Source organism: Aedes aegypti, chromosome 3, assembly GCF_002204515.2.
Source record: "Aedes aegypti strain LVP_AGWG chromosome 3, AaegL5.0 Primary Assembly, whole genome shotgun sequence".
Lineage (NCBI taxonomy): Eukaryota > Metazoa > Arthropoda > Insecta > Diptera > Culicidae > Aedes > Aedes aegypti.
The window spans coordinates 288,162,244-288,180,912 of NC_035109.1; the positions used below are offsets into that span (position 1 = coordinate 288,162,244).

At 37.6% G+C, this 18,669-nt stretch overlaps 1 protein-coding gene and 1 long non-coding RNA gene across 8 annotated transcripts in view; one reads left to right on the forward strand and one right to left on the reverse strand.

Moving 5' to 3' along the window:
* The window catches only part of LOC5575390 (solute carrier family 12 member 4), a 791,918-nt gene that overhangs the window by 279,751 nt on the left and 493,498 nt on the right, over nucleotides 1–18,669 (forward strand). The window lies entirely within an intron of this gene.
* LOC110677855 lies at nucleotides 10,993–11,627 on the reverse strand. Its single transcript, XR_002501245.1, has 2 exons — nucleotides 11,415–11,627; nucleotides 10,993–11,347 (listed from the first exon to the last, which is right to left on the reverse strand). It is a non-coding gene; the product is annotated as an uncharacterized LOC110677855 (long non-coding RNA).

An 18,669-nucleotide genomic window follows, 5' to 3' on the forward strand; every position in this document is an offset into this window, starting at 1 on the left:
TGATTATCTTTATATTTTTCTCGAAAATATATCGTAGTGAAAAGCAAATTGTGGAAGTTTCATTAAGATTTGATCATGTTCCAATTCTCTGGAATTTTTTGAATAATCGTATGGAAAACGAGTTTGAAAACTTCACAGCCCATTTTCTCAATGCCTACTTTTACATTTTTTTTTTTTCCTTTATTAAGGTGAATTTTAGCACATTGACGAATGGCTAGTTCTTCACCTGGCCTACTTTTACAGATGGGACTGACTTGCGATTCACGGCAGTACTGTAGAATGAATTTCAGATTTTTTCCCAACCCTGGTTTTGACACCGTTAAATTTGAAAACGGTTTATCTCAAAATCCAGATAACTTCGAAACTTGGGGTCTTCAGTAATGTTGTTCTGGAGATGGAACGCCATCTAATGGCATTTCATTTAAATTCGGAATTTGACCGTTTGATGGCCCTATGGAGCATTAAACTTTTACTCTTGTTTTGCAGATATCTCAGGAGCTTGTCCATTTAGAAAGATGGAGTCTTCGGCAAAGTTGTTCAATCATTAAAAAATATGGCATGATTGTTCAGTAGCTCAAGGGCTATCATTATTTAAGGCTAAGTAGCCCGTCATTCGTTTTGGCAACAAAGATGACTTTTTAGCTTGCATTTCAAAGTGATAAAACTCAGTCTTGATAGTTTATATTGACTTGAAAATGTATCACTGTACGTGCTAACATGCATAAAGTATGCTGATACTTTTTCAGCTGTGTCAGTGGAAAACCAACAGATTTTCTTTGATTCGAAATCGTGAGATGAATTAGCAACAATCATCAACGACGCGTACAAATTTCAACGACGGCCTACTTCGCCTTAAGCCAACCTCGAATTTCAAATCCCAAATAAATATAGCTACTGAACAACTCTGCCGAAGAAGTCGTATTTATAAGTGGTAAGGCTCCTTAGATATGTGCAAAACATAAAATTCACGTTCACTAGCGCCGCCTGGTGGCAGCATTTTGAATCAACTAGCTCGAACAATGATAGTCCTTGAGCTACTTAACAACCAAAGGTTTCATGCTCACTAGCGCCACATGGTGGCAAAATGTCGAAATTCTTGGCTCAATTACAGATAGCTCTTGAGCTACTGAACAACTTTCCCGAAGACGCCATCTTTTTAAATGGTCGGGCTTCTGAGATATTAACAAAACAAAACTTTCGTGCTCAATAGCGCCGCCTGGTGACATAATTCCGTATCTGAGTGACCACCTCATATCAGTCCTTGATCTCCTTAACATCTATGCTGAAAATGGTTTATCTATCTTTAATTTAGATCGTGAGCTTTTTCAACTTGAACATGAAAAACACATGGCTTTGTACAAAGTACAACGCGCGACCACTCGCGTTACAAAAAATCGCGTGACGACCGAAAGGTTTATTCTTGGAGCAGCTCTGGAGGTATTCATTAAGAAATGAGCGGAAGATATTTAGAAGATTACTAATGGATCTAATGGAGTTGTTGAATAAACAGTCGAGGATTTATTTTGAATATTCCTAGAGACATTCCTCGAAGAATTGGTTCCCCTTGGCACAAATACTCAGTGGATTTCTTTTTATCCTTCAATAATTTACTGGAGGATTTTTTTTTCAGGTTAAAATTCTAGCAAGAATATTTGCTGGAGTTATTCCTAGAAAAAATATCTAAAGCAATTCTTAGATGTATATATACTTATATTAAAAGAGGAGTCACAGAAAAACTCTTTGAAGAATATTCTAGTGTCTAGTCAATTCGCTGGTTGTAAGGTTATCTGCGAATATTTTGTAATAATCACCATAGTGGCATTCCTGAAAGATCAAGTTTAACACTTCAGTCTTCGCGTTGTTGTATTTTGTAAACCGCTGAAAAAACTCGCTTTTCGTTCACAACAGCAGCGCGGTGGTTGTGACGGTGGCAAATCACGCGATGACTGGAAGGTTAAGGAATCTCTGCTGAGAATCTCAGAAGGAATACTTTGATAAAAATACTGTGTGACTCATTTTCTGAAAACTTAAGGCTAATAGTGTTTTCAAATGCATTTGATGGGCATAAATTAATTGACATTTGTGAAAATATAAGTTTTTTTGCAAAGTTTAATTGTTAACTGTGGGGCGTGCCACCATATCGGAAATTTGAGTTTGAGTTACGTTGATTAATCGTTCATCTATCGTCTAAGAAAGGTTCTCCAAGAAGTGTGCCTAATTGTAATTAAATTTCGTTGATTGAATTTATGATCTAACAAGCCAAAACTTGAAGGAAACCAAAAAAATATGTTTTGAAATAAATCGTCACTATATTCAAAATTTATTTCTTGACACATATTGTCGTACGATGAAAACATACCTAGCAAAATCATTTGGTCCAATTCCTTTTTCATGCATCTCTGCTGTGGACTAGGAACGAAACCCAGTCGGAATACCAATTTGACGTGAACATAATAACAGTCAAAGTAGTGAGCTGATGCTTACAAGATGCTAACGATTGTTCAAAGTTGTAACTACACGGAACGAGAATGGCAGATGCTCGAACCAGACGGGAACATGAAAAAAAAACTGCCACGTCAACCAAACTGATGCACTTTTGTACGGCATTTTCCCTCTCTCGTTACGGTATGGCAGCTTTCAAAGGATGTTATTTTTCACCCGCATTTGCATCAAAGTACTACTAACTAGGTGCAAGTATTTTTTATTCCTTTTTTCAGCTCTGTTTTTCTCATGAAACCAACAGAAACGAAAAGTTTTTTTTCCAGTGAAAAGGACATCAAACTCGTCTCGTCGCTCGTTACATAGTTGATCTCATTGAGCAGCAAGAAAAAATTAAATCCAACGCTTGAGATAGCTTTAGCGATTTTCATGCAAATACTCTTCATGGTTTCGAAAGACTTGGCTAGCAGCCTTCCTTGGTTGGATGACTTTCAGTTGCGGTGGTGGTGAGAAAACACTTTCGTAACTCAATTTGTACCTTAAAATTCTCATTTTCCTTGCCCGGAAGGTTGAATGGAAGATGATATGAAGATTGCACGAAAGATGACGGTGGCTGGCGTCACTGCAGGCGAAAGAAAAAATAAAACGTGGTAATTTGTTTTCTCGGAGGTTAAGACGAGGGCAAAGAGATGATGGTGACAAAGGTGAACGCAAATTGCACTTGTCTAGCCCGGCAGTCAGTGCCACGCTCAATCTTGGAATCGTTCCTCGGGGAGTTCAAGAAGCTAGCACCTCGCCCGGAATAAGGTCTTCGTGCTTTGAATGGATGGCAGTCAGGCTGTTTTCATGGAAATGCTACTCAAAAGCAAATCAACCGGAGCGGGGAACTTTGGTTGCTGCTCAGCATGTTTATCTTGAATTCAATGTGAATAACTTTTCCATCTTCTGAGTGGAAGCTCTTCAAGCATCGTCGAATAGCTATCAAATGAGTACAATTATCATCTGAGTAGGATATCTTCGGGAGTATCAAGCGATGCACTACCCACAATAAGTATGGAATCGCATAATCAAGATTGCAGCACCAGTGTGCATCGTATCTTCGTGTTACACAAATTTTGCTCTGGGAAGTTTTTAAAACTACATTAAGTACTTCTCAGTCCTAATAACGGTACTTTTCTGTACAACAATAACAGTACTTTTCAGTACTATTTTTCTACTGTTGATTCCTTTAGGATCCTTGTTTGGACCCGTGTCTTAGATTTTTCGTTGGACCCGTTAGTGAAAGCTAGCGGTGGTAGTCCTTCTTGGAATGCGAACTTTCTTCCAAGGGTGAAAAGGCTTATGTTGATAATTGCATCAAAATGAGCAGTTCGATGCTTTAGACAAATTTTCCGAACACCAAATCGAAGCATCTTCTAGCTCAGGCTCTTTGATTCAAGTGAGGAAACAAAGTGTGCCGCCTATCGTGGTCAGTTGTTCCAAATTTGCAGGATTTAGGCAGGAGATCTTGAACTCCATTATGGGAATCAAGGATTCCTTCCCAATTGCAAAGAAAGGAGTATGTTGAATTTCGCCGGAATTTAAGAGTTTCATGAACTTGTTTTCGAACATTTTGAAGAAAAGAGACACATTTTTTTTACTTATGACGACAAAACTGAATGTTTGTTTAAAGTCGGCTTGAAAGGTCTCTCAAGTAAAAATAAGTCACCTGAAGTAACAAAAAAATGGAATAAATGATTAACTTAGATGTTTACCCGTAACGCGGGTAGATCACCTTTTCGTGGGGTCCTATAACACTTCCCCGAATACCATTACCCCGAAAACCAGTACCCCGAAAACCATTATCCCTAATGGTAAATTACCCCGAAAACCAGTTCCCCGAATACGACACTTCCCCGAAAATCAGTGATACACTTCAAGAAATTCTTAAAGGAAGTTCGCGAATTTGAGCCTAAAAGTTCTCGGTTTAATAACTACTACTATTCCTATTAGTGATTTTTTATTCTTTCAATCATCGGCTGTTCTTTCGAGGTTGTATAATGGCAGTGTAAAAGTTTTAATCAATGATTGAGTTATAGGCTGTTCTTTAGAGTTGTAACGTTTGAATTAAAGTTTGAGCGATAACGGTTAAAAAAAATCGACTGACCAAATTGTCTTGAGCGAAATTCAAAGTTGACAGTGACTTCAGACAAGCAACCTTGAAAATAAGCCCCTGCATTATTTGTCTGTATTACATCTTGTCAGTATTACAATTTCCAACAAGAGATTTGTCCTTCTTTTAGTTATCGGCTTTTCTTTCGGAAGTTGCACTAGCAAAGTGATTGTTGGCTTCATAATTATTGACGCTTTCATCAGTGATTTTTTCTTCTTTTATCATAGGCTGTTCTTTAGCGATGTACTTTTGAAAGAGTGGTCTGTTTAAAATCAGTTAACATTTTTATCTGACATTTTTTGAACCATTGTCTAGTGCCATTCTAGAATATGTTCAACTTGCATTACCTCCAGCAATATAAAAATATAATTATGCATTACCAAATAATATAACGCTTTTGACAGAGGGCGGGATAGGTCTCTAATATTAAAATGTCAGCATTATCACCAGTTCGAAAAATGATTTATTGCTGTGAACACAACCATTCTCACAAAATCAAGTACACGCCTGTGAGTGAGATTTGGGTTCTCACTTGGCCCATGAAGAATAGCTGTTGATAAAAAGAAGAATAAATGTTTTGATAACAAGAACGCGAATTCAAATGAAAATCAAAATTCTATAAAATTGGAATATGGGATTCATTTGTCGGATCTTCATTTTGAATTTTTCGTGCCAAGAAAATTCGGGGTTATGGTCCATTCGGGGAAATGGTATTCGAGGTAACGGACTATTCGGGTTAATGGATTTCGGGGTATTGGTTTTCGGGGTACTTGACCATTCGGGGTATTGACTTTCGGGGTGATGGTTTTCGGGGTAAGGGTATTCGGGGAAATGTTATAGGATCGTTCTGGTAATTCAAGGATTCGCGGTACAAAGTCCTTGTTACTGGCAACAGTTTCTGAAAATTAATCTATTTTACCTGGCAGATGGTTAAAGACTCAGAGTTTGTCAGTCCCGAGACTAAACTTGAAGCCTGGATAACAATCATGAGTATTAACTCAACAAGGACTGTAAGTACTGGTAATTCAAGGACTCAGGTGAATTCTGATTACTAAACAAATTTTCTAGCTTGATTCGGTTTTGCTGCTAGCATAAACCCCCTTTTTTTAGTATTTTTCTGGAACTAAACTAAAAGTTGTTTCGCTTTGGGATGGGACTAGAGCTCCGTTGCATGGTCAAATATCAATAGTACCGATTTGGTTTCTCAGAAATTTAATCGATTATGTTTGCTAAGGGGCGCGCCTTCGCTAAGATGTAAATTTCTCTGAAGGGTGTAAATAGCGGGACCTTTCCGGCATAGTCGATTTGTATCAATATCAGAGGAATCAAAACTAGAACTTTACAGAAATCGATGCTTCATTACCTATCAATGGAAATAGAGTAACGCGACATGCACTAAGGATACGGGTAATGCCACAATAGATATAAATACTGGTCGCAATAGCGCATCCACACAGAGAAAAAAAAACTTAGATTTTCTCCAATCCAAGTAATTATTATGAGAAATAGAACCCAATCTGGCATTTTTCGGAAAGAGCTTTCTCAAAAATAATATTTAGTTCACTTCAACAAGAGTGTTTTAAACAATATAACAGCTTTAGAAAAAGCAAGGATTATGTTCGATGTTCGTGTGACATGGGAACAATTCCAGAAATCAGGAGGAAATTTTCAGAACCCAGTGCCGCTGGTGCCAAAAGTGGGGTACAAAGCATTGCCGCATGGGTGCTAAATGCACGATTTGTGGAGGTTCTTCTCACGCTTAGGACGTCTGTCCTGTGAAGGAAGATACCAAAAAGTTTGTATGCACGAATTGCGAGGGCAACCATAAGTCTAACTTTTGGGATTGCCCTTTGCGATTGATATCTGCTACGATAACGGTCGTTTCCGGAATTTCCCTGGTTCGATACTCTGAACAATGCTCATTGTTCAGTTAACGATCGCTTGGTTAAGAATCATACCCATCAGGAAGATAATGATCATGCTCATTCACAAACTAAATTTAATCCGTAGGGTAGCCGTTCGAATCTTTTAATTTCGAATGGATCTACCCAAGGTTAATCCTATGCCGATATCGTAGCAGATAATTTAAAATCTTCCCCATTTCATACTACGAGTAACCGTTCAAACTGTTACAAATCAAATGGAAAAAACCCTGCCGCCATAGGAAACTTCCATTCCGCCCCTTCATCTACCAAAAATTCTAACGGAAAATCATCAGATGATGTACCCACTTCAAGTGATATGTCTTCCTCTTTATTTTTCTAACTGAACAAATCAATCTAATGATTGATGTAATGTTCAAAGCCACCACTATGACTGAAGTAGTTCAAGTTGGTGTAAAATTTACTAATCAAATTGTTATTGAATTATGTGTTTCTAATGGATCCAAATAATAATTTAAATATTTTAAATTGGAATGCTCGTTTTTGAATGGCAAAGAGGACGAGCTGTTTAATTTTCTTACAGTTAATAACGTGCATATAGTAGTTATTACGGAAATGTATTTGGAACCTGGATCCAAACTTAAAAAAGATCCTAACTTTTTTGTTTATCGTAATGATCGACTTGATGGGGCATGTGGGGGAGTTGCAATCATCATTCATAGGCGTATAAAACATCAATTGTTTTCGTCATTTGAAACTAAAATTTTTGAAACTTTAGGTGTTTCTGTTGAAACACAGCTTGGAAATTATACTTTCATAGCTGCCTATACAGTCGACTCTCCATAACTCGATATTCAAAGGACCATCGACTTATAGAATTATCGAGTTATAGAATATACCGAAATCCCAGTGAACCACGTATCGTATAAGAATGTGCATCCAAAATCACATATTCATGCGTCCAAAATCAGAATCACACAAGATGCCATATTAAGCGTTATCAATGTCACTACAAGTTGTGTATAAATCCCCAATACGATTCATAAACGACAATCTGTGTTGACAACAAAACATGTCGTAAATAGTGCAACATAGAATCGCGTTATGTTATATAAACTGACAGATCATATATCAATCCAGAAAGCATCGTATGAAATCACAATAACTTAGCAAAAATTGCCATCCAAACTTTGTCTATCTGATCCAAACTTTGTCTAGCTGACGATGGGCCTCAAAGAACAACAAATTATGTGTCCCTGTACATGAAACATGTATTAATATTGGCAAACAATCACCCATTAGATATGCAGCCCTTGGTGGTTCAGTGGTAAGGTGCCTGATTCCTGATCCAGAGGTCCCGCGTTCGAGACTCTCTGGAAACTTTTTTTTTTTATTTTCATCCAAATTTTGTGGCATCGTATATCTGATCGCAGAAAGTCCGAAAATGTCGTGCCAAGTACGCATATAGCCTCCATTTTGTTAGGTATATAGCCTTTTCGTGCATTCTATACGATTGAATTGATTCATATAGAATGATGTATAACGAAAGTTATACCAACCAAAATGTTGACTGGGATAAAACATCACAAAATCGGAAGAACATATTTTTGTATTTCCAATATATATATGATCACATCTGTAAGAAAGTAGAGTTATTTTGTTGATTATATTTTACAAACTATTATTTGAAAACTTTTTTTCGAAATGTTCGAAAAATCACGTTTTTTTACCAACAATATATTTTTTTATTTTCGTGTTTTTCAACTTTTATTACTACTTGCAAGTATGTTTTCACCTTCAAACAAGAATTAGACCACGTTTCCCTGAATAAGATTTTAAAATAAATATCGAGTTATGGAGAGAAATTTTCTTCTTACGTGACATCGACTAGTGGAGATATCGAGTTATAGAAATTTCGACTTATGGAGAGCACGATGTATGGAAATTTGAAGGGACCGAAAAATCCATCGAGTTATAGAGTATATCGAGTTATAGAACATCGAGTTGTGGAGAGTCGACTGTATGTCTCTTTTATGCTCTGGACAGCAAGTTAATTTGCTCCAAACTGACTTGCGAAAATTTACTCGCAATAATTCACAATTTTTTTGTCATTGATGACTTTAATGCCAAACATCGGTCATGGAAAAATTCTCAAATAAATTCCAACGGCAGAATTATATTTGATGAGTGCTCTTCAAGGTATTTCTCAATTCGATACCCTGTAGCCCTACATGTTTTTCCTCTTCTAGAAACCGATTACGATTGGTTTAGTCTTACCCGACTTTAGTTATTTCTGTAGCCAACTGATTACTCAATCATGTCCCTGTTACATTTAAAATATCCCATGAAGCGATTCTCAATCCTATCAGCTCCGCTTTCAATTATTTTCGTGCCGGCTGGAATATATATATACGAAACATTGACTCTAAACTAGATGTTAACATTTCTTTACAAACAAAACATGATATTGACAATGCTCTTGAAATTTTAACAAATTCCATTGTTGAAGCCAGAAGCATTGTAATTCCAAAATGTGAAGTAAAATATGAATCCGCGATTATAGACGACGATCTTAAACTCTTGATCCGTCTTATAAACGTGAGGAGAAGGCAATTTCAACGCACTCGCGATCCTGCTGTGAGAATTATATGGCAGGATTTGGAGAAAGAAATTAAGAAACGTTTTGCTCAATAAAGAAACAAAAATTTTGAAAATAAGATTTTCAATTGGACCCTGGCTCTAAGCCCTTTTGGAAATTATCTTAAATTTTGTAAAAACCTCAGAAGCATTGAAAGAGGAAAACAACTTATTACTAACTAATTGCGAAAAAGCTCAAAAACTTGCTATGCAGTTTTTAAAAGCGCACAATTTTAATTTAGGACTTACTAGTCCAATTGATAATCAAGTTTCTCAGGACTTCAAAAACATTATCAATCAAGAGAACGTTTTCAAAAAATCCTGGGAGACTGATTTGGAAGAAGTGAGAACTACAGTGAAACCTCCATGAGACGATATTGTAGGGACCATCGACTCATGGAAATATCGAGTCATGGAACAGCAATCCTTTGGAAAGCTGCTTCTAGGGACCATCATAGTAACCATGAAATTTTGTTTTTAGTATGTTTCCATGAGTCGATATCGAGTCATGGAACATCGACTAGTAGAGGTATCACTGTATTATTAAACATATCAAAAATATGAAAGCTCCAGGCGATGATGGAATTTTCTGAACCCTCATCAAGAAACTTCAAGAAAGTAGCTTATAATTCTTAGTTGATATATTTAACAATTTTTTTCAGTTAGTATATTTTCCTGACAAATGAAAAAATGCTAAGGTTGTACCAATTTTAAAACCAGACAAAAATCCTGCAGAAGTTTCTAGTTATCGTACAATCAGTTTGCTTTCCTCCATCAGTAAACTGTTTGAAAAGGTTATTTTGAACAAAATGATTGTCCACATCAATGAAAATTCAATTTTTACTCCATGAATTCATATTTCTACAAATTCAATTTTTTTCGGATTCCTCCATGGACATTCGATCACCCATCAACTCTTACGTGCAACAAATTTGATTCCTTCCAACAAATCAGAAGGCTATTCTACTGGTCTTGCTCTTCTAGACATAGAAGAAGCATTCGACAGCATGAAGGCTTGATTGTAAAATTTAAAAACTTTAATTTTTCAACATACATTGTTAGAAAAATTCAAAGTTATCTGTCAAATCGTACACTTAAGGTTAATTGCCAGAACTCCTGGTCAGCCATGTTGTATGCTATACCAATATGGACTATCTGTTGTAATACAGGTCGGACTCGATTATCCGGAGTATCGTTTTTTTTTCACTCCGGATAATCGAATCCTCCGGATAACCGAATCACTAAGAAAAAGTTTGAAATCTTCGATAAAAGAATATAAATATAATCTTTTTTTGTTGTTTCATTTATATGTTGCGGTGGCGTAGCCAGATATTATTTCTAGGAACAGTAGGGGTCTTTACAAGAAAAAAAAAATTGACCAGCATACACAAAAACCACTTTTTCAAACCCCCATGTTCTTAAATACGTTTAAAACTGCAAAACTATTCATGTTGTATATTGCAATACCAAATTATCTCAGATTTATGCATAAAAATTGAAAAAACAAGAACATCAAAAATCAAATTCCGGATAATCGAGTCTAAAATTCCGGATAATCGAATCCCGGATAATCGAGTCCCCGGATAATCGAGTCCGACTTGTACAAACAAATATTTTCTCTTCTATTTATTTAATCGTGAGATTTTGCCTCCATCATAGCGTTTTAGCGTTCCTTACTATTTATAATACTTATTCTAGTTCTTAGAGGTTTTGAATTGAAAAACTTACAGACGTTTCAACGATTACATTTTGCTTCCATTGCAGCAAGAAATTAATTAAAGCTTGCCACGAAGGCATTCCGTCCATTATGGGTACAGTGTATGTGATTCATCAGTTCCTCGGGTCGTTCGAATTTTTTGAAGCAATCCCTACACTGATGGATTCGACGTTGATGACTGCGTAAATGTTCGATCAGCATATACTTATTGGGAAGCACCTTCTGACATTTGAAACATTTTTTCCTCCTCTGTAGCTTCCTATTCATGTTATGTGCCTCGAATACTCTCTGATGTCCGGTGTGGTCTCTGTCAACATTATGAACCTTCAAGTTGTCTCTGGAATTCGTTGGACGCAACCCAGGTTCACATTTGATGGTTGGCTCTTCTCTGCATTCAACCTTGGACGGGCTTTCATGTTCAGTTTGCTCATTAGTTTCAAGACTTTCTCGTAAAGTGTTAGACAAATCCTTCAGACATATGCCACATATAATTTTCGCTGCGTTTCCATTCTCTGGAATCTACATAAAACCTTTTGTTCATCTATCTTGCAGACCTTGGATCCCAAATTTACAAATTTTACCTTACCTTGATTCTGCAAACCGTTGCCACCAGTTGTGCTATCGAACACTTGAATTCGGCCAACATTATGGTCACATCAAACGGAAGATCGGGTGCAGCAGTGAGGCAAACTTGGCAAAAATCTCCCGTCGAGGAACTTGCCATCATTCTAGGATTTTGTTGGAAAGCCGTCTCCAATGTGTCAGGGTGACAACATGACAAACTGAAACTTCCAAAATATTCATGGCTACTATGTTTCTGGTCATGAACGGGTATACGTCGTTGACTTTTTCCATTTGACGACGACGGTTGTCTATACTGGGATACTTATATAAAATTTTATTGTATTCTTTCTAGAAGTTATCTACAGGTTACTTCCCTAGTAGCAACTTAAATCTACTATAGAGTAGTCATAGCAGCCGGTGATTCTAGAAATGCTTCTGGAAGCATCACCTTTAAGAACCTTGAAGTTCGATACCCTAATCCGCATCCCCCGGGGTACTTGAAACCATCTATAGAGTGGCCATTCTGACAATGCTTTCAGCACCTTCAAAATTTTTGAAGCTCGATACCCATATTGATATGATTTCGGACACGTTCGAAATCAGCCACATCCCGAAATTGGCCCGAAATCGTAGCAGCTGGAACTTACTTTAGAGTGGTCATGACAACCAGTAGTTCTGTACATGTTTTCGAAAAATTAAAAAATCTTTTAAATTTGATACCCATTTCTATATGATACCGCACATGTTCCTAATTGGCCACTTGATATAAATATGATTGGAAATACAAACGTGACTGAACATATTATTCGGATCCAATTTTACGGAAATGGCCATATCTTAGAAGATTTCCAATGAATCTTAAAGCGTCCACCGGCATTCAATCTTCAATTAATTCTAGCCTCTTGGAACAATGTTAGTTTCACACCGCACAAAATTACAAGCTACAAGAAAAATGTGATTTGGACATGACCTCGGAAATTTCGAAGCATCTCCGGAGACCGGTGGCCAATATGCGTGGTTGAGTGAATTACTGAATGTAGACAAAATTTGACATCGAATGCTTTTGGATGCATCGAATTCCATTCATTTTACAAAAGTTGCTACACTGTAACATAATTCATCAGCATCTTTTTGACGAATCACGTGATAGATTGAGTAAACAAATATCGGAGCTCCCAGACGACATTGTGATGCTCGTCAGCGGATAATCCCCTTTAAATGACGGTAATCTCTAGAGAACACATTCCGCCAGAACGTTTCATTTCCTGCTATTGATTTTCTGTGCCCCATTTTATATTCTATATTTTTCAACTTGTATAGTTGTTTATTTATTTTTTAATGGCACCAACATAACCGTTGCGTTTATTTCTTCCCCACCGGCGATGAAAGCTCTGTTTGAGTGATGTGTTCTCGATACGGCTTTTTTAGGCAACTTTCAGTGGATCATAAAATCATCCCTGCGCCACCCCATCATCTAAACTTCATCGCAGACGGGCATTTAAATCGATTCGGTTAAACGAAATAGGAGACGATTTCGATGGGGATGATTTGTAGACGCGAATTTTCTATTGAACTTACTGCTCTGTACTAGTGGGGCCTTCCTTAGCCTCGTGATTCAAAGCAAAATGTAGGGATCTTGGGTCGCTTCGGACAGTCCAGAATCTTTCGGGTTGGCAATTTGTTTCATTTTATCGTACCTCTGCTACACGATGTGGAAATGCTTATGGGATACTAAATTTAGAAGCACAGAGGGGCAGAGTCCAGTAAGGATGGAATGTCAAGAAGAAGAAGAAGAAGAAGAAGTATTAACGTTGCTCAGACAATGTGAATGACATAGAGAGGGAAAGACGGCTGATCCGAATTCCACGTAATCTCTCATCAGAGTATGGATTGTTTGCTGTAGGTCTGGAATGAAAACGGACGTAGTTGAGTGTTTTTTTGGAGACGCAGATCCTTTTTTATGAAAGCTCATTTAATTTTTCATCATCATCTTCTTCTTCTTAAAGGGGGGTCTGTAGCCTTGAGGTTACGCTTTCGCTGCATAAGCGGAAGCTCATGGGTTCGATTCCCAGCCCCTCCACAAAAAACCCGTCCAGCCACCAGAAAACGCCTCACGGAGGACCGTGCTTTGGGGAGCACTTCCATCCTCCGTCAGTATCAGATGGTGACTGAGACAAACTGACTCTCTTCGCAGGCAGCTAGCCTCACTAACAGCAGAGCTCTCTCCTACCTGCTCGGTGTGAGAGTAAAAGGAGTAGGAGAGAGTGTAGATGTTAATATAGATAAGTTAAAAATAGATCTGTATCGGTTAAGAAGCTACAGATCAACTGATTCCGGCACAGTAGTGGCCACGAGCACGGAGTGCCTTACAAAAAAAAAACTTCTTCTTCTTCTTCTTTTTGACATTAACGTCCCCACTGGGACAGAGCATGCTTCTCAGCTTAGTGTTCTTAGCACTTCCACAGTTATTAACTGAGAGCTTTCTATGCCATAGTTGCCATTTTCGCATTCGTATATCGTGTGGCAGGTACGATGATACTCTATGGCCAGGGAAGTCAAGGAAATTTCCATTACGAAAAGATCCTGGACCGACCGGGAATCGAACCCAGACACCTTCAGCATGGCTTTGCTTTGTAGTCGCGGACTCTAACCACTCGGCTAAGGAAGGCCCCTAATTTTTCATCTTGTGTCGAAGATTTTATTCCTGAATCTTTTTTTTTTTGAACTTTTCAAATATATTTTGGAAAAAAGTACTAACATCAACCATCACCAGTTTTCCGTAACAAAGTTTTCGATTGTGATAATGAAAACTCAGGCATTACAATCTCATCTGATCGAAGAGATCATCTCCGCAAGGTAAAAAGATATTATCCTCAATCCAAGAGCTCATTGAAATCATACCATCTTCCCATCTTGACGATCTTGAGCTCTTTGGTGACATGATAAAATGTCTGTCTCAAAACTGATTGTGGGTATCCAATAAAGTAATTTGAGTGGAAACAATAGCACTTTGTGACACCGGAAAAAGCTATTTTTAGTACGTGCCATTTACTGATTGATAAACTATAGGCTAATCATTGAGTATTCCGACAAATGTGTAAAGGAACTGTTACATGGGTGAATTGCGGTTGGCTTTGAACTTTTTCGAGATGATGAAAATGTAACCTCTTATTAATGTTCGAATCCTCTGAGCAGAATCTCAATAGAGAAACTTAAAAGTAGATGGAGTACCGTTTGCCTGATATCTAGGAGCGGAATTAAAAGGAATATAAACCTGTTTTACCAATGTACTAAGGGCACCCTGAGACAATTAGACCGTCTTCCACCCGAAGGCACTCAAAACACTGAATAGACCAGTGAAGAATTTTTCGTTTGAAGCACTCACATTGTACATATCAACACGTGAAAGTTGATGTTTATCCAAATTCTAGAGTAAGACCTATGGTCAAGCACAATGTTCAGATTACTCGGTACCCGGTTTGTCGTACATGAAACAGCAAAAAAAAATCTCATTTTGATTATGTTAGACATAAAATTGCGTTTATTTCTAAAAATACAATATTGCTTTTTTAGTTTTTATTCATTGGACTACTTTATAGTCAGTGGTGTAATCATTTTTAATATCACTTTTTAATTGAAAAGTGGTTGTCAGCTAATATAAATTGTGATCAATTATTTGAATCGTTGTTTGAGATATTCCGGCAATTATTGTCCTTGAACGCTGGATTTTGGTCTTAGACGAGAGAACGGCGTTTAAAATTCACAATATGTCGCTAGATTCACTGGTACGTTTTGCGCAGAACCTAAAATTTTATTGAAATGAAAATTGTTTATATTTCAACTACGTTAGTTCACTTACTTTCATTGAGTTTGCGAATCTTTCACTGCTTTTGTTTTCTTTCAAACGCTGTCGCCGTATAAACTACGTGGATTGCTGAGTCGAAAGGATTTTATCGAGCATCAAAAGAGCTAAAAATTTTCATTAAAAGACGATCATAGAGCCCTAGATGATATCTTCTTATTTACTCCATATCTTGCTCAGATGATCGAAAGATGAGATGAAATGCAATGCCTGATGAAAACTCTATATGTTCATATGATAATGGCATATTTCAAAAGATATCTTAATAGTCGTTTCTATTGATAATCTAATGTTCATAAGCATATTTTTATGCTAAATGTTCGTGCTTCTGGTTATGTTGGCCATCATACTGCCCCTAGAACTGCCCGTAATTGCATATATTGTGAAAAAAAAAAATGAATTTATGCCACCACAATTGTGAGCTACATATATAACGCTATACGCTCAAAGAAATATATTCTGTCCTAGGTTTTTTCTAGTAGTTCTTAGTTCTACGATTGCTTAAGGCTTACCTATTAACTACATGGAGCATAATTCATCAGATTAACAAGCGTTACAAGTGATTATAATACTCAGAGGCAATATTTTTCAAGATCTTCTTTTAGAAAAAGCCTTCAGATCCACAACCGTAATTAATAATTCAAGCTCAACGACTAATAAAACTTACCCAACAACTCTGATGAGAGCATGCTTTTAAATCTTCAAACGTAATCCATAAACTTACCAAGAGACATACGAAACATTAAGGTGAGCCCAAAGAGTGTGAATTGTTTATTGACCTCCAAGAGATTTCGGGCTACGCATATTGATCTGATGTATGATTGAATACAACGGAGTTTTAGGATAAATCGAAACACATGATGGAATCAAAACTTGAATTTTGAATCAAAACCACATGTACCAATTGCTGGTTACACTATAACTCGGTTGTTCAGGGATTGTGGATCACAGGGTCGTTCAACGTGACTTGTCTCTCACATATCCAGCTGAGGATATTCTTCCTGAATAGGACCACTGTTCAAAGTAAACTTACCCACTGGTGTTTCACAAATGGGCACAATACAAACATTAAAATACGGATAACACAAATCAAATTCGCGGATTCCAAAAAGGCGAGGCCTGATGGCTCCTTTTGAGCCCGACAAAGCGGAAAATAACAAGAAGTGGTGGAAATATCTTAACCCAGGGCTATGCTCTCAAAATTAGCTACCACTGTGGTTCTTTTAACAGTAAAAATATTTATTCAAATTACGTCACATCTTCTGGGGTTAATACTTGCGGTTTTGATGAATGGTAGCTTGTGGTTTGGGAACCTCTGGTTTGCACTGGTTGATGGGTAAACCCAGCAGTGAAGCCCAATCGACAATGACACATGCAGGAAAATGGCGGCCATGATGGTACCCTGATAGATTGCTTATTTTCGACAACACATGCCGAAGTGATGAAATGGATTCGGATGCCGTTGAAGATGGTGGTTGGTGACACGAAAGCAAATCCTCGAAACGTTGATCCAGAAGTAAGGGAGTGGGGGGGGGGAGTGGTTCTAGGGGCGGCATTCCAACGCCTATTTGTGGAGATGCTATTCCCAGGAAAAATCCATCGTGCTTCGGAAGTCTCAATACTACGGATTTGGTACTGGACCACTCCTCTAAAGCCGTAAACACTGGCACTTTTGGCTGCAATTTACTGGCGCTGAACTTCGGTGGGTCTTTCGGCGTCGCTAGTAGCATCCGATGAACTGCCTATTAGAAATTCGCTCCAAAGAGAAGAAAAAGGTCCATTGCTTGGACCTAACCACAGATTAGCCCCTGTGACGTCATATTTATCACCATCTGATTTGTTTCACTAAAGTATTACCTTTTTCTTGTTGTTTTTTAACTTGTTTGTTGTACTGTTCTTGTTCCTTGGGGTTTTATCACAATAACTATAAGTTTTAACATATTATTTTAGGCTTTATCCAACAAATACTAACACTGATCTTACGTTTGCATGATTTAACCCCTTCTGACTACTAATTTAAACCGTACTAACAATACCTTAGATAGTAGGTTGCACTAACGGACTAACAATCATTTTTGAAGACCCTATTATGAAGAAACAATGAACCTGAATTAAAACACTTGCACCACATGAGGTAATCAGATCTAACCTCCAAAATGAATAAAAGGCTACACACGCGCGCACTTTTAAACCGTTCTAGAATCACCAGCCAAAAGAGATCTGAATCTAGGACTGTTGGCGTATTTATAGGAAAGCTATGACCAGCTAGCATAACTTTTGTGGTTTTTGCATGATAAAAACGATACATGCCTGTATTGACGCTACCGGCGCTCCACCTGTGGGTTGGAATTGCCATTTAAATATAAAGGTTGGTTCACACTATTCAATTTCGTGCAGTCGCTCAAGCATGACAGATGGCCGTGAGAGTGGAGATGCCATTGACTCACACATCAAGTCTAATGTATGAGTGCTGCTAGCTCCATTTGTTTTAGTAGCTTACCTTGGGATAAGGGCGTATTAGATCATGGGATGGGAATTGTAGACTTGTGGTGTGAGCCAACAACCTAGATATGGAACCGACGGTTACAACACTTGAAGATTGGAGGGGTTATTCTCACGGAGCTTTTCGGGTGTAGACCGTTTGAATTAACCTTCAAGGAATTTCTTATTACGCTTATGGATCTGAAGCCTTATTTGTTTACTTTTAAGTAATTACTGTTATTGATCCGAAGTCCTACACTGAACAGATATATTGGATAAACTCAAAGAATCGCTGGATTCAAAGTTTGATAGTTTATGTTTGTTTTAGCCCGGTTGAATATTAATCATGTTCATTATCCTACAGGATAACTACGAATTGGTTGTAGATCTAAAATGTAGTCCTCAAAAGATTTCGTGGATAATTTTTCACAGTCATTGGTCTCACTTAGTTTTGATTACCGGGGTCGGTAGATTTTGATTAGGTTTTTAATAATATAGTTACCTCGGCAATCTCTTTTACTACTAAACAGCTTTTGCTGATGTCACAAAAATAACGATATAGCCAGTAATTGTTTGCTCTCCTTATTGCTAGCTTACTCAATAATTTGTTCTTTATTTTCTTTGGATTTGCTGACCTTTTAAAATTTAATTTCATAATTTCACTTGCCCCCTTATTATAGCATTTTTGTTCCATGCTGGACTTAAAACTTCCCTTCAAACCAAGTGCGTCGAGAAAGCCCGAGAAATCGTCAGTTTTTTTTCTCTCTCGGGTTGCGCTTTCTTTGGAGTGCATTGGGAAAGACCGAGTGATTTTAGTTTGTTTTTCCTCGGGTCGCGCGCCCTTTTTTTCTGAGTGCTTTTATGGCCGAGCAAACGAGTGAGGCTGAAAATGGATTGTGGCTGCTCAGTCAAGGATAGTGGATCAATTGGTGAT